Below are 16879 nucleotides of genomic sequence, written 5' to 3' on the forward strand. Positions count from 1 at the left end.
CCCACGTATACTCGGGACCTCTACGGGCATCCCATTTTACCTTTACAATAGGCACATGCTTCCTTCGAAGCTTGATGTGTGTAAAATGCAACATATAAAACACATCAATTAAGGCATAAAACTAACCCTTTTTTAGTACTAATGTTGGAAAAAGAGTGTTTTTGTCTTCCTTTTGTATTTTCAGGATGAAATGAGCTCAAAATCACAAAAGAAGCAAAAAGACCACTAATTCTACCATAAATACAAGAAAAGGAACAAAAGTAGACTGCCCGGACCCTCAACGGCATCTCCCAAGGCAAAAGAGAAGAAACAGAGTCTGAACACGCCCCGTGTCCAGCGAACACGGGGGCGTGCCCAGGAAGCAGCAGAAAAGACAAACCAGTAGAAGCTTCCATTGCCCACCACGGGGCCGTGTCCAGCGGGCACGGGGGCGTGGTGAAAGTACAGCAGGCGCATTAATTGTAATTCGCAATTACAATTAATGAGGAGAGAGAGTGTCAGGCGGGCACGGGGCCGTGTCCAGCGGACACGGGGCCGTGTCCAACCTTCTGTTCAGCCTATAAATAGAGGAGCTTGGCTTCATTCTCTCTCATCCCTTGGCACACCACCTCTCTCACACCTCATCCACCACCCACCACCACCATAACACCATCATCCACCACCATCATCCATTGTCCATCGTAGAGTGTGTGAGTCGTCTCGGGATCCAAGATTGATCGTAAGAGTTCTTGACAATCAAGGCCATGTTTGCCTAAGTCTCTTACATCACTTGGTGAAGACAAGTGTTTAGTATAATACTTTTTATTTTTAATCTTTTGCACTTTTTATTTGGTTTTGTATTAATGACTTTAATAACTAGTTACTTATGTTGAAGGTGATCTTTCCTTATCGTTTGTCCGTGGTGTCTTGGCATTATTTTACTGTCTATATAAAATAAAAGATTTTCACCATTCATATCTCCACGGTCTATATGGAGGTATGTTGGCTACCTGGTCGGGGGTTAAGGGAACGGTTTGGTAAGGGTCTTGCCCTTGTTCAGCGTTTAGAGGTCCTGCTTGGGACCTGGGTCAAATTTAGTAGGATCTCCTTCAATGCCCATAGGTATTGGATGGCGGGGATCCAAACTCTTTGACCCCCTCATAAGTTAACTACTATTAATACTATAACCCGGCTATTTAGGACTGTATCCCTGCTGACTCAGACTACTTAGCCGAGGGTAACGTCACCGCCAAAAGCGGGGCCTACCACAATTTGCATTAATAACTTAATTCATTATCTTTCAATAATCCGACCCTTTAGGATTGTATCCTTGCTGACTCAAACTACTGGGTTGAGGGTAACGTCGCCTTCAAAAGAGGGGCCTACTATAATAACTAAGATAATCTCTTAAACAAGTGCAAAAGTGCGAAAATAATCAAAGGTTATACTAATACACGTGTCGGATCCAAGTGATTCATCTTGTCTATCTGTTTTTATTTTATTTTTATTTTCAGCATTTAGTTAGTTTTTATTTTTCTTAGTTTAAAACATTTTTCTAACTTTTTGATTTGGTTAGACGTTGAGGATAAACCGGTATTAAAAGCTCTTGTGTCCTTGGACGACCTCGGTATCTTACCAACACTATACTACGTCCACGATAGGTGCACTTGCCCATATGTGTGTTTAGTGTTAGTGAGTATCGTGTTTTATAAATTTAAAACTTGGCTAAAAGTGTAAAAAGGGATTAAATTATATATTAAAAATATATTACACTACACACGCATCAAAGCTTCTTAACCTGTCGATCCTCGATCGACACAGGTTTTTCAACAAACTTCAAGCTCTCTTCTATGTGCACATCTGTGTGCGGTATGACTAGTTATTCATCAGCGAAACATTTCTTCAGATTGCAGATGTGGAATACATTTTGAATACCACTGAGCTCTTCAGGTAGTTTTAAGTTATAAGCAACTGATCCGACACATTCGATGACCTCGAATGGTCCTATGTATCTCGGGCTTAACTTACCTTTCTTTCCAAATCGCATCACTCCCTTCCAGGGTGATACTTTAAGCAACACTTTATCCCCTACCTCGAATTTCAGAGGTTTACGCTTTAAGTCCGCGTAGCTTTTCTGCCTATCCCTGGTAGCTTTCAGGCGTTCACTAATCTGGACAATCTTGTCCGTCGTTTCGAAGACTATTTCCGGTCCTGACAGTTGGACATCTCCAACTTCCGCCCAACACACGGGAGTTCTGCTCTTTCTACCGTATAAGGCTACGAAAGGCGCGGCCTTGATGCTGGCATGATAGCTATTGTTGTATGAGAACTCGATTAATGGCAGGTGGTTATCCCAGTTACCACCTAAGTCAATTACACATGCACGAAGCATGTCTTCCAAAGTTTGGATTGTACGTTCACTCTGCCCGTCCGTCTGAGGATGGTAAGCCGTACTGAAATTTAAGCGCGTGCCCAAAGATTGTTGGAAACTTTTCCAAAAATGAGATGTGTATCTAGTATCTCTGTCAGAGATAATAGACACAGGTACGCCATGTAGAGATACAATCTGATCTGCGTACAATTGGGCTAACATGTCAGAGCTTTAGGTCTCCTTAATGGGTAGGAAATGTGCTGACTTAGTCAACCTATCAACTATTACCCATATCGTATCATTTCCTTTCCTTGTCTTCAGCAGCTTGGTGATGAAATCCATTGTCACCATTTCCCACTTCCATGTGGGTAGTTCAGGCTGTTGTATCAAACCTGATGGCTTCTGATGTTCAGCTTTGACTTGCGCACATGTTAAACATTTAGCTACATAGGTAGCTATAGACTTCTTCAAGCCTATTCACCAAAAGTTTGCCTTCAAATCCTGGTACATCTTGTCAGCTCCAGGATGAACGGAGTATTTGGAACTGTGAGCTTCCTGGAGGATAACATCTCGAAGTCCTCCATAAACTGGAACCCATATTCGTCCATTTAACCTTAGAATTCCGTCCTTGCCATAGGATAACTGTTCTTTAGTTACTCCTAGCTTTTCATTAGGATAGTTAGCTTCCAGTATAGCTTCTTTCTGAGCAACTAACAGTCTTTCATTCAAACTATTCTTTATCTCAATGCTCTTGGCATTGATTCTTATAGGCTTCACCTTTTCCTTTCGACTCAAGGCATCAGCGACTACATTCGCCTTGCTAGGATGGTATCTTATCTCACAATCATAATCATTCAAAGTTTCCATCCATCGTCGCTGCCTCATGTTTAAGTCCTTTGGGTTAAACAGATGCTGGAGGCTCTTATGATCAGAGTAGATCACACACTTGATGCCATATAAATAGTGCCTCCATAGCTTCAGTGCGAATACTACGGCACCCAATTCTAAGTCATGGGTGGTGTAATTCTTTTCATGCACCTTTAACTGACATGAAGCATACGCAATAACCTTGCCTTTCTGCATAAGCACACATCCCATCCCGGTGTGTGATGCATCACAATATACTACAAACTCTTCTATCCCATCAGGCAATATCAACACAGGTGCATTGCTTAGCTTCTGCTTAAGGATATCAAAGGCTTCTTGTTGCTTCGGTCCCCAATCGAACTTAATTTTCTTCCTAGTCAGAGAAGTTAGGGGTGCAGCAATCCTTGAAAAATTTTCAGTAAAACGCCTGTAATATCCTGCCAATCCCAAGAAGCTGCGAATTTCTGTGGGCGTCTTCGGCTCTTGCCAATTCATGACAGCTTCCACCTTAGCGGGATCCACTTGGATACCACGCTCACTAACCATATGTCCAAGAAATTGGACTTCTCGAAGCCAGAATTCACACTTCGAAAATTTGGCGTAAAGCTTCTCCTGTTGAAGTAGTGAAAGAATACATCGGAGATGCTTCTCATGATCAGCTTGGTTCTTTGAGTAGATGAGGATGTCGTCAATGAAGACGATGACAAATTTGTCCAAGTATGGTTTACAGACACGGTTCATGAGATCCATGAATGCCGCTAGTACATTAGTGAGCCCAAAAGGCATCACTAGGAACTCGTAATGACCGTAACGAGTTCTAAATGCAGTCTTGTGCACGTCTTCATCTCTAACCTTCAGTTGGTGATAGCCTGACCTCAGATCGATCTTAGAGAAGTAGCTTGCCCCTTGAAGTTGATCGAACAGATCGTCGATCCTGGGTAATGGATACCTATTCTTGATAGTAACCTTGTTAAGCTCACGGTAATCGATGCACAGACGCATTAATCCATCCTTCTTCTTGACAAATAAGATTGGTGCTCCCCAAGGAGACGAACTAGGTCTAATGAAACCTTTGGCTAGCAATTCATCCAGTTGTGTTCTCAATTCCTTCATCTCTGTTGGTGCCAACCTATAAGGCGCTCTAGCAACAGGTGCTGCTCCAGGGATAATGTCAATTTTGAATTCTACTTGTCTATCTAGTAGTAAACCAGGTAGTTCTTCAGGAAAAACTTTGGGGTATTCGGAAATGACGAGGATATCCTCAATCTTGGGTTTCGGCTTATCAATAGTTACTTGTGCCATGTAGATGACACAACCCTTCTTCAGACACTAAGAGGCCTTGAGCATAGATACTTACTCCGGTAGTCCATACCGGGTATCTCCCTGAATGGTAAGTGACTCACCAGACGGATTCTTGAGCACAACTTGCTTCTTATCGCAGACAATCTGGGCCTGGTTATGAGATAACCAGTCCATGCCTAAAACTATGTCGAAGCCTGCTAACTTCAAAGGAAGTAGGGACAACGGAAAAGAGTGGTTCTTAATGGATACGAAACATCCATCTAATATGGTTGAGGCGGTTTCTAAGGTATCATCTGCTAATTCCACCTCATACTTCACACTTAAGGTTTTAATAGGTAAATTCAGCAATTTGCAAAACTTATTATCTACGAAAGATTTATCAGCTCCTGAATCAAATAGCACTCTCGCATAAACATCATTTATAAGGAAGGTACCTGTGATCACATTGTCATCCTGTACAGGTTCCTTTGCATCCATCCTGAAGACCCTAGCATTGGTCTTCTTCCCTTCATCAGCTTTCTTTGCATATTTTGGGCAATTTGTCTTGATGTGCCCCTTTTCGTTGCAACTGTAGCACGTTGCGTCTTTCGGTTTCTTGCATTCCAGGGTCTTATGTTCCGAAGATTTGCAAATCCCACAAGGTCTCGACTGAGATTGGGATTTTGAGTCAAGTCTGCACTTCCCAAAGTGGTATTTCTGACAAGTCTTACACTTGGGCTTATCTCCAGATTGGTGCCCATCCTTCTTAGAGCCAAATCCCTTCTTGTGGTCATTGTTTCCTCGGTGCTTCTTGTTTGACCGCCGTGAATTGTCATCATCATGCTTCCTTTTCTCGGCATCCGTGTTCCTCAGCGATCTCTGCCTGACCACGTCCAGTGTGAGGGACAAGGATATATCAGCTACAGACCTGAAAGTAGCTGGCCGAGAGGCTTTTACACTTGCCTTTATCTCTGGGGCTAAACCCCCGATGAAACGAGCTATTCTTTTGGGTTCCGGGGTCACCAGATAAGGAACCAACCTTGACATTGTATTAAAGCTCGTAAGGTAAGCTTGGCAATCTAGATTCTTCATGACCAATGACAGAAAATCTGACTCAATCTTCTCTACCTCATGCTGAGGGCAGTAGTTCTCTCGGATGAGGGCAACAAATTGTTCCCATGACATACTGTACAGTGGAGCCTTCCCAGTAGCCTGAATCACCGATCTCCACCAGGCTAAGGCCTCACCCTTGAACGATTGAGACACAAACTTTACCACATCCTTCTCAGCGCACCCGCTGATATCAACCACTGTGTCCATCTCATCCAACCAAGTCATGCAGTCTATCGCCCCTTTTTCCCCAGTGAAATCCCTGGGTTTGCATGACACAAAGTATTTGTAGGAGCAACCCTTATCACGGGGTCCTTGATTCAGCACGATCCTTTGAGATGGGACACTTTGTCGGTTTGAAGAGTGACGATCGTCATCATCTTTCTTTGGTTCTTCCTTCTTGGAGGGAGGCTTGCTATGCGCCTCAGAATGAGTCTTGGGTTTAGAATGCGGTGCGGATAGGGTCCTACTCCGAGTACCGCTCGATTCGCTATACTGCCTGTCCAAGGCTTTTGCAACAGCATTGTCAATTAACGCTTGCAGTTCAGCACCCGCGATATTAATCCGAGCATCATTCTGATTCTCCCTTGGGTGACTATTGATCTCATCCGAGTCAGCCATGTAGTTGAACTGTCACATAAGATATCGACAAGATTTTATTTGGGAGTTTATTATGGAATTGCCATTTTATGGCAATTCGTTAACCATGGTAAACATAGACCACATTTGGTTAATTTTATTTAGGATTTTTATTTATAATTATCCTAATTACAAAACAATAATAGCATTATTAGCACAAAAGGCCAAGTCATAGGGACATTTTAAATCATAAGCCAGGATTTCATAGAATTATGGCACGAAGGTTTGAACATAGTTCCTTACCTTTTTCTGTCAGGGAGTCGTAGACTACTACTGTCTTTTGTCTTATATGACAATGAGTATGGCCCGTAGGCACTATACTACCACTGTATGGTCAACATATGATCACCTTAATTGATAAATTAAACCCATGATTTATAGATCATTAATTTAGGTTTCTGAATCTTTTGAAGAATCCTTATATAAGAATGACGTGTGTGATTTGTAACGAATCACTTCTGCCAGGAGTGTTAACATGTTTTTAGACGTTAACAGAGATTTGAATCTTTTAACCAGGTCTTACCATCTTGGCCAGGTCTTATCATGACACGAAGGCTAGGTTATACCATTAAGATTCTAAATTAATATTTGAATAGGCAGATATGTTTTAAAAGGAATGATTTTTGATTTATTTATTTCATATATTTATGCATATAATGACAAAATGAAATTTATAAACTTAGCATTCCATTACATATTAAAAAGGATTACACATTGCCCTAAACGGGACTTTTCAAAAGACAAATTACTCACGCAGAGGCTAAACAGAAATACAAGTCCACGCAAGGACCAGATACTAAGATAGGTGTCCTCGCAGGGACTAAGAAGACAAGTCCACACAGGGACTGAAAAGACAAGTCCACGCAGGGACTAAATACACAGATAAATGTCCACGCAGGGACTTGATTGAAAAAGGAAATACAATAATACATATAGGGATTAATGATCCTTCTTCTTCTTTCCTTTTAACAAGCTTGCCAGGCCCTTGAGGAATCCACGGTTGTTCTTACGCTCTTCTTCAAAATCTCGCTCCACCCTGTTTAACCGGTGGAGGATTTCTTCTTGCTCTGGTGGGGAAAAACGTGGCGGCTGCGACTGCTGTTGAATCGGAGGTCTAGCAGGTATTTGATACCCATGAGTTGGGTATCCCATTCCCCAAGGAGTTCCATATGGTCCTTCTGGATGAAGGGCGTTGTAGTTTGCCGCCGCTACCAGGTATGGGTCAGCATCAATATAGTTGTAGTGAGTGTGAGCTGCCTGCTCAAATGGGTTATATGCCATGGAACCGGCGTATGTAGGTATCGGGTTATCATAACCAAATGGTGGCGGTGGTGGTGCAACTGGTGCAGAATTCGCCTCTTGAACTGGGTTTGAGGGTCCACCCATTTGTGGGTCTTCCTACAGTGGCGGGTAATGACTGCCACTAGAGTGTCGAGGGGTGCTAAAATGAAAATCCTCTCTTCGTGTGGACATCCGCGCGCCTGTTCCCCTATGCCTTGGTGGTTCTGGAGGTGCTTGATGAACTGGTGGCGGTGGAGGCGGTGGCGTGACTGCCACGAAACGCGAATCCCCCGAGGGATCCTGTTGCTGCTGATGCTGGTGAGGCGATGATTGGTGAGAGGGCGTAAAATACCACTCATACTGGTTGAACCTTGCTTGGTAACTGTCTGGACCCTGATAGGGTGTCCCGTGGAAGGATGATCCGTCAGAGATCTCGATGGGATGGTTGGGGGTACCTCTTGCAGGCTCGACGGGATTCGTGTCCTCGTCCATGTCCATTGCATTGTCTTCTGAGAAATGGTCCTCTGGTCCTAGTGGGTTAAAACCCACTGGTTCTTGGACATAGTTTGCCGGATTGAATCGGCCTTGAAAGACGGGAGTGGGGTCGCCAAAGGAGTGGTGCGAAAGGGATCGCTGGAGAGGTATATATGAAGGTTGTGGGTTATCGGGCTCGTTTTTCGAGTGCGGCCCAAAAGAGTGACGGTAAGAAGGTGTTGAACTGTGAGAGATAGACCGTCTAGCGGGCTCAAAAAGGTTCCTCCTGTTTCTCTGAGGTTCGGCACTCATTGTAGTGGAAGGAGTTCGCAGGTGAGAAGGCCCGGCCTCGTGATCATTGGGGGCAGTGATTGGCCCCTTGTCTCTTCCTCCTCTTTTGAATCTCGGTGGCATATTCCTGTTTAAACAATTGAAATAAATAACAAACAATAAAGGACAACTTTAAGCAACAACTTGGATTTGTCCTATGTTCTTGTCTAGACTCGAGTATGTGTAATTGTGTCATTGAGATTAAACACATAAGGCTAGTGTTTAATTCACTCAACGTTGGCTCTGATACCAACCTGTCACACCCCGATATTTCCACGTTTCACCGGTGGGCCCAGTGGGGGATTATCGTGACGTAGTTGGTAACATTACAGTCAAACAACACAATATTTAAATGCACAGCGGAAGCAAAAGATAGATATATTTCAACTTTAATTGTAATATCAAGTATCACAACAGTTGAAAGTAATCCACAGGGGGATCAAAAATAAATAGGAAACATTGTTCAACAATTTTGGCATCCAAGCTTGCGAGACTTATTGTGGACGCTAGGAGAAAGCCAGCCTAGTTCGCGTAGTACCTGCACTTAACCTTTTTGAGAAAATACGTCAGTTTACACTGGTAAATACATTCAACCGACTCATTTTGAAAAGTTTAATAAAATTGATTTGAATGCACGAGGCACAAACTTGTTATAACTTGGGATAATTATTTGTATATAATCTTGTAAAAGAATTACATGTTTCTTGTGCGTTCAATAGCCCGATCCGTAGACCGGGTTAAAGATCAATAAACACACCACATTATTTATTCATTTATGCATTGACGGGTGTACGCCTACACCCCGTGCTCAGGTCGTGGCCATCTCGTAAGATGATGCCAAGGATATCCGGGACATGGTCATTAACCCCCCAAAGGCTTTAAGCAACAAAACATTTCAAAACGGAGCATATCAATGATTTAACCTCTAATCGATTAAAGATTGAATGTCCGACCAAGTGGTATTTTATATACCATACCCCAAGCCCATATAGGGAAGATAAGTTAAAAGTATTTACCTTTGCAAGTATCAATCACAAATAGCAAGTGCATGTAGCTTTTACCGGGTCTCCTATTCTGGAACGAAGGTTTATAATAACCTATTAGAATCCTAACGGGTCTTTAATTAAGCCTAAACTTAGACCGGTTAGTTTTTAATGAAAGATACGGTTCGAACGTGTGATTAAGCGAAGACCGGAATAGAATGTGATTTAGACCCGGCAAGTTCGAAGACTTGCATAATATGGTTAATCTAACCACATTCTGGATTTTGAGATAAAAACGACAAGGTTTGACCCGTTTTGGCTAATTTATGCAAACTAGTTACATAAACCGTACCGAACGCGTAAGAAGCGTAACGGGTAACCGTAAGAGTCCTATGCAGGTTTCCTAAGTCAATATGCTTTAAATATGTTGTGATATCAGTAGGATATCTTCCATTATGCCCGAAACGAGTTTAATCTCATATTAAGCCCCGTAAGGGTATTTTGGTCATTTTAAAGGTTATAAAAGAGTTTAAATGAAGTTCTGAGATTCGGGTCCGAATACATCAGCAAAATAACTTATTTCAATAGGTCATATCAGTTGATAATAAGTCTTATGTGACAAAATGGTTTTTAAACTCACACTAGGTGTTTAATACGCGTAAAAAGCCTTTTTAAGCGGTTTCCGGGTTATACCGGAAATCCGAGTTTTATGATCAGGTTATAAAGTTCAAAATACCAAATTTATTATATAAAATCAGTAGCAATTGGATTTGTGTCAAAATATTATGTAGAACTCGTTTTATGGTCAAAAGGGCGTTATGGTCAATATTGAGCAATTAACGGAAACGTGCAAATGACATGGACAATCAACGAACCAATCACAGAGGGTTAAACCATCATGTAACTTGGTCCTAAGGAAGCTCTAAGGCATATCTAAATCATACTAAATCGGGTCAGAACTGAAGTCAAAGCAAAAGTCAAAGTTTTGCGACTTTCGGTTCCGAACCGGGTCAAAACAGAAGATTGTCGGACCAAACAAGCTTAGACCAGTTCTTACACTTATTACCAAGTTATACGAGTGATAAAATAGGTTACATGTCTTCCACATTGTTAATTATGCGTTAATTCATAAATTAGCATTCTGTTGACTTTTTCTAAACAACTTTGACCCGACATTTGATCTAGTTAGAGTGGGAATCAGAGGGTGCCCTTTCAAGGGTTTAATGCCCTCATAATTACCAACTTATATCTATCTTTGATTCGACTAAACACTGAACCATTAGTGATTAATCGCTAAGTCAAGTGCTAATTACGACGGTTTGACTTTTAAGCTAAAACTAAGTGAAAACTCAACTAAGAAAGGTTAAGCATACTTACTGAAGTCCTATGCACGGTTAGAGATGCTTAGGGTCTGCTCTTGAACTCCAAAAAGCTCCAGAAATGCAGAAGAAATGAGTGAACACAATGTTGCAACACAAGGGCCTTTTATAGTGATTTTAATCCATTGTGATCATGACAAACAAGTCTAGCATGGATCCCAGATCATTACAAGTGTTTCCTAGTGCCTAGGAGCAGTTAGGGGTCGCCCATGAGAGTGAAAATATCTTACCAAGTCGGTTAAATGTTTATAACTGCCAACAGCCAACTTGCTGTCGCTGGGCACTCCTTACGGACCGTAAGGCAGGACCTTTACGGTCCGTAAGCCTTTACCAGAAGGTAAAAAAATTTAACCTTCCAAGCTTCGAACAGGCAACTTGCATAGTGTGATTTTGAGCTACGAATTGTCAGTATGATACCTTTAACCCATGCTTGATCAGTTGTGTCTACCATGTCATGTAGAATTATTGGTTTGCACTATGATGGAAAATATAAACGAAGGTTTATCGTGCATTATTTCATAGGATCCATTCTTGCAAAATTTGGAATCCATTATTATTAGAAATCATCGGATTTAAAGGTATAATAGATGTTTATTATCATGTTAGGGTCTTGGGATTTATAATGAAGTCGTTCAGATGTATAAATTAACATGTCGACATGTTCAAAAATCCTGCCATACATCTTTAACTAAATCCAGGTTTATAATGCTTTTGTCTTACATGACACGTGTCGTTTATATATTGAACACAAATTTTCGAGGTGTTACAAGACATAATTGGTGCTATGTTTAATATGAAGTTCTAAATATTTTTTTTTAAATAAAAACACAAAAAGATTGGACAGTCGTCTTCATAAACATACCAGATCATTATTAATAATTTCCAATCTGCTTGTTATTTGTTTGTATTTTCATGTAATCAATTTTGAAAGTTATTGGGTTTAATCGAAATTGGTTATCTGCTTAGTTTTTATACATCTCAAGATAGGTGTTTAAAAAGACAAATTGGGAAAACCAAAATCCATAACCTAAACAACATAGTTGATTAACACCACATATTGATGAAGAAAATTGGTACCTTATCTAAGCTGATTAACAGAGTCGGATATGAGTTGTGTAGGCACCACCATTGCAAATTCCTACAAAACCCTAAACTTAGTTAATTTTCCAAACTTTGTCTAGATTAAACCTCCGTAATCATCATTAATAGATTAAGGTGATGGAAATCAATAACTTTGTTTGGATCAATCAGATTACGTGTTCGTACAACGCCATTGAGAATGCTCATGTGATCAAAGCTTTAATGGAGAAATAACACAGTGCTTTGGGTAGGAGACGGAGAATTGAATTGTGGGAGTTTGGGGTTTTCAAAACCGGTAAAACAACTTAAAGGATATGAATGAATACCGGGTCTCGGGTGTAAAGAGTGAGGTCTCTTCCTATTCTATAACAAAGACACGTGGAACATGATCAAAGATCAATTGTTTGGTGTAATATCTTTAGTTATAAATAAAAATGCTATACACTTGACTTGTTTCAGCCCTTATTTAATTCTCCTAAGTTAATGTATTACTATGATGCCACGTATGCATTTGGTACACCTGTCGATTCGTTCATACGTGTTTTTCCTTCTCAAAATTATGAAACTACCTATATATACAAAAAGTAACTTAAGGTTCGATTAATCATCGCATCACTTCATATCAATACGAGAGAGGCACCGGTTAAACGCTGCAATTAATAAACTGTAACTGCCATACGGCACACCCACAACAAATGCCGTCTCATCACCATTTCACAAGGGTTGTGTTAAATACACCCAAAAGTCAACTTTCTTTTACTCTTTTACAACAAGTCAACTTTGCAACTTTTCATAAACTAATAATTTCTCATTTAATCATGGTATTAGGTCTATAAACTAACTTACTTTTTTATATAAACATTGAAATTAACTTTCTTTTTAATAAAACATACTAAAAAATCTATTTCTGAATTTTTTTATATAATAATGTGATTGTAATAATTTTAATAAAACGTTAAATTTTTATTGTTTTTTAGTTATACATCTTATATATAAATAACAAAATACAACATACTTCAAAAAAGCCTAACTTCATGAGCTAGAGATTTTCTACTCGTTGAGAACGAAGCTCAATATTTATATCTGATTCTATTGGTTTAAAAAACAATATAATAATAAAACATGTATTTTACATTTTTATCGTTCAGTTTTTTTATGATCCATTTATTAAATATTGTATCATTTTTTATTACCCATTTATTAAATATTGTATCACTAAAAGTTTGCAACTTCATAATTCGGCCAGTCAGATTTTTTATTACCCATTTATTAATTTTTGCAACATTAACATGTCTGCGGCTGGATGGTAGACCATGTATAGATGGCGTCTAGAATTATATACCCAACTTTATCGTAGTGAAAGCAGGGGCGGATCTACCCTTCAAGAAGGGGTAACCTCCGTTGCCCCTTAACGCTCTGATGGTAGTGTAAATTTTGAAAAAAAATTAACTTTTTTTCAATTTCGTTACCCCTTTTCTTTGAAACGTTGCTCCTATAATAATTTTCTAGATCCGCCACAGCGTGAAAGTGGTTTTGTCGATCTAGGTGATTAATTGTTTTAATGTTTGCACGTTTACTTTTTTATTAGAGACTCATTATTCATTTATTTATTTATGATGAACTTTTTCATTTTCGTGTTTATAATAAAGTGTCTTGATTATTTATTTAAAATATTGATTCTAATACTAATACTAATAATAGTATAACAAAATATAAAAAAATAACAACAGTATTACAAAATAAAATAAGATAAAAAACATAATTATTACTTTTGACTTTATAATAAAACATAAGTATTACTTTTAACTTTATAATAAAATAATATAATAAAGTAGTTAATCATTACTAAATTTGACTTTTGGGTATATTAATCTTTATCTTGGGTATATTTATCACACCCCTTTCACAACCGCTCCCGGCCTCCCATCGCATCCCTTCATCAACGTAAAAAGCACGGATTCATTCAATAACTGTTCTGCTCACATAAAACCAACTGACCATACTAAAATATCAACCGTCAAAAAAACGTTGTCGCAACCGTTGCATCTCCTCCAAACAGGCACACACCCATACCCGTGGTATATATACATAAACTCACACGCAAATTTTCAGACACACAAATTCGGGAAGAAGGATCTAGAGAACAACGAGTAAGATTGGGGCCTTGCCCCGGAGTCACGCTGCTTATGGTTTCTGTCGTTCGAAATGGGACCGGTGGCACCGCCGTCGATTCCAAAGATTATTTTGGTTCCAGTGTCTTGGTGGCTGTTATCATCTTTCTCTACTCCCTTCCAACGCGAATCATTTATCATCAGCCCAGGGTGTGTAACCCTGCGACAACCAGATTCTGGCTAAGTTTGGTCAATTGATCAACAAACTGACCTTGGATGACGATGTGGAGACATGGGTGCCGGAGAGAAGCCCGGATTCAAATGACCGGTGGTTTGATGAGAGGATGGGAGTCGTCATTGGGTGTGGCGATTGTGGTGTTTAGGGAAAGAGAAGAGAAACTCTAGGGTTTGTGTCATGAAAAACCATTACCCAAAGCAATTTTACAGTGGGCCGGTTTTGCTGTGTTTTGGGCGAGATCTTTCGATTTTATAATGTATTATATCCAAACAAATAAAAACTTTTATTTTCTATACAAAAATAAATAGCTTTTGGTTGAATAGTTTGTAAACAATCATTCCTTTTCTTTTTCGTATACAAAAATCCATATTATTTTTTATAAGTATCCAAGATAACACACAAAAATCCATATTTTTTTTGAAGTATCCAGATTAACTCACCTCACCGAGAGATTCACAGCGGGTTTTGTGGGAACTCCATATTTTTATTAATATTCTTATTTTTATCATAAAAAAATCCAATAACAAAGGAAAGACTATAAGAATTCACATAATCAAACTCGGAATACCTAAAACAAATAAGACCATATTTTTTTAATAGTCTTATTTTTATCATATTTGCTTTATTTTTTCTTCATTGTTACACTTCATGTTTACAATTTCTTTTATTTTATATGTTATGAAATTTGATTAGGCACTTGTTGTATACACATGTTTTATAATATTTTTTTTGGAATTTCAAGAATCATCATGTTAATCTTAACCAGTTATAACTTAACTGGAATTTTAAGAATCATGTTAAGTTTAGGGTGATAATATTCACACTCCACCCCTATATCTATCTCTATATATACAGATATGTATAGAGAAAGATGGAGTGAAAATGGTGTGAGCATAAGATTTAAGGGTTGTGAGAACAGAATGAGCCTAAGTTTAACCATTTATGTCAATTAAAAGACATGTAACCACGTATGTCAATTAAAAGAACTGTAGAGAGCAATTGTGATTGCAATGTTTTAAAAAAAAACGTTTGTTGATGTAAGGCTAGGTTTTCAAAAACGAAAATCAGTAGAGAACAACCATAAAGATATTGTAATTCTATTGGGCAAATGAGGAATGACATACTTTTTTGTTATGTATTTATCAGCCAAGTCGGCTTTATTTTTTTATTAGACCTTGGGGTATACTCTAACGCCCCGATGCATAAGTAGTTAAGGGCGTTAAATACCACTCCCCCTAGGCGTTAAGAGCGTTAAAAGAGCCATTTGTGAACGTGTTAACATGTGTGAAAGAAACTTGGATGGGAGTATTAAAGATATATCTTATTTTAGGGGCGTTAATAGAGGGGGAACCATTTCTTGGAGGGGAGTGAATGAAACTATAAGTGATCTGGGTATTAAAGATGCCTATGTGGAATAAAAGGGCATAAGAGTATACCCCATGGTCTTATGTGATCCTACGTGCCGGTGCCTACAAAAATTATATAGTGAAACCAAATACATTAATAATCAATATCCAGCCGCAACGCGCGGGTTCACGTTAACTCGTTATCTCAAAAAATCTCTAATCTCTAATCTCTAAATTAGGTTTTAATTTTAGACATTCCTCTCTCCTACGCCTACATGAAGAAAACCCTTCTCCAGCCACCGATCTTCAACTATCAATGCCCTAAATCATCAATAGCAGATCACGACATGAAGAAAACCCTTCTCGTGCCACCGATCTTCAACTATCAATGCCCTAGATCATCTATAACAGATCACGACATGAAGAAAACCCTTCTCGTGCCACCGATCTGCAAAAACCCGGATCCGTATGAAGGTATTGTTATCCATTTCTTCTTATTTATGTGTAATCATGTTCTCCTATAATGTTAATCATATTCATCTGATTATCCATTTCTTCTTATTGCATGCATTGGATATCTTTGGTGGCGTAGTGTGTATATACTCTTGGTGTTGGATGTATTGTCTCATATAATTATTGCTACAAGGATCTCATTTTAATACTTATATATGTTTCTTCTGATTATCCTATTGAAATATGCTAAGTTGATTTGTTTAATATCATGATGTTCTGAGTTGTGTGTTAGAGATAGTGCTCATACATCATGTGTTTGGTGATGATAAAATTTGATCAGTTGGTTATCAATTGTTTCATTCTAATTTAATTTATTTAGTATTTCACTTCAACGACTCCATATATTTGTATTTTCATTCGTGTTGACATTGCGGCTGACTTTGATCTTAAAAAACAGCCAAGGCCTTAAGAGGTTCGACGGTTTCATCTGTTTTGACTATAAATGGTCAATGGATGACTCTGGTCGGATGTAGCATTGATTGATGGATGACTCTGCTCGGATGTAGCATTGATCGACGGTGGTTTTACCTTTTATTGGTTACGTACAAAATTTACTTTTTATGTATATCTCAATGAATTTTGAGTATTTTCACAAGTAATTTTATAACGAGGATCCAAATGGTGTTATAGTAAGCTCTTGATATTAATACAAGCCTAAATGGAGTTAGAATTATGTTAAAGATAAGTTTGATTACAATCTGGTGCTAAAAGGGGCTAAAAGGCATGATTGGTCAAAATCTTACAGTTTTTTTTTTTTTTTTTTTTTTTTATAATTTAAGCTTATGTCATGATTGAAATGGTAGATTTTGTGAACTTATTTATAATTAGTTTAATAAAATTATGGGTAAAAAGAATAAATTCCATCATAGGAAGAATTCATGGCCTGCTGAACAATTA

The sequence above is a fragment of the Helianthus annuus genome, chromosome 9 (assembly GCF_002127325.2).
Source record: "Helianthus annuus cultivar XRQ/B chromosome 9, HanXRQr2.0-SUNRISE, whole genome shotgun sequence".
Taxonomy (NCBI): Eukaryota; Viridiplantae; Streptophyta; class Magnoliopsida; order Asterales; family Asteraceae; genus Helianthus; species Helianthus annuus.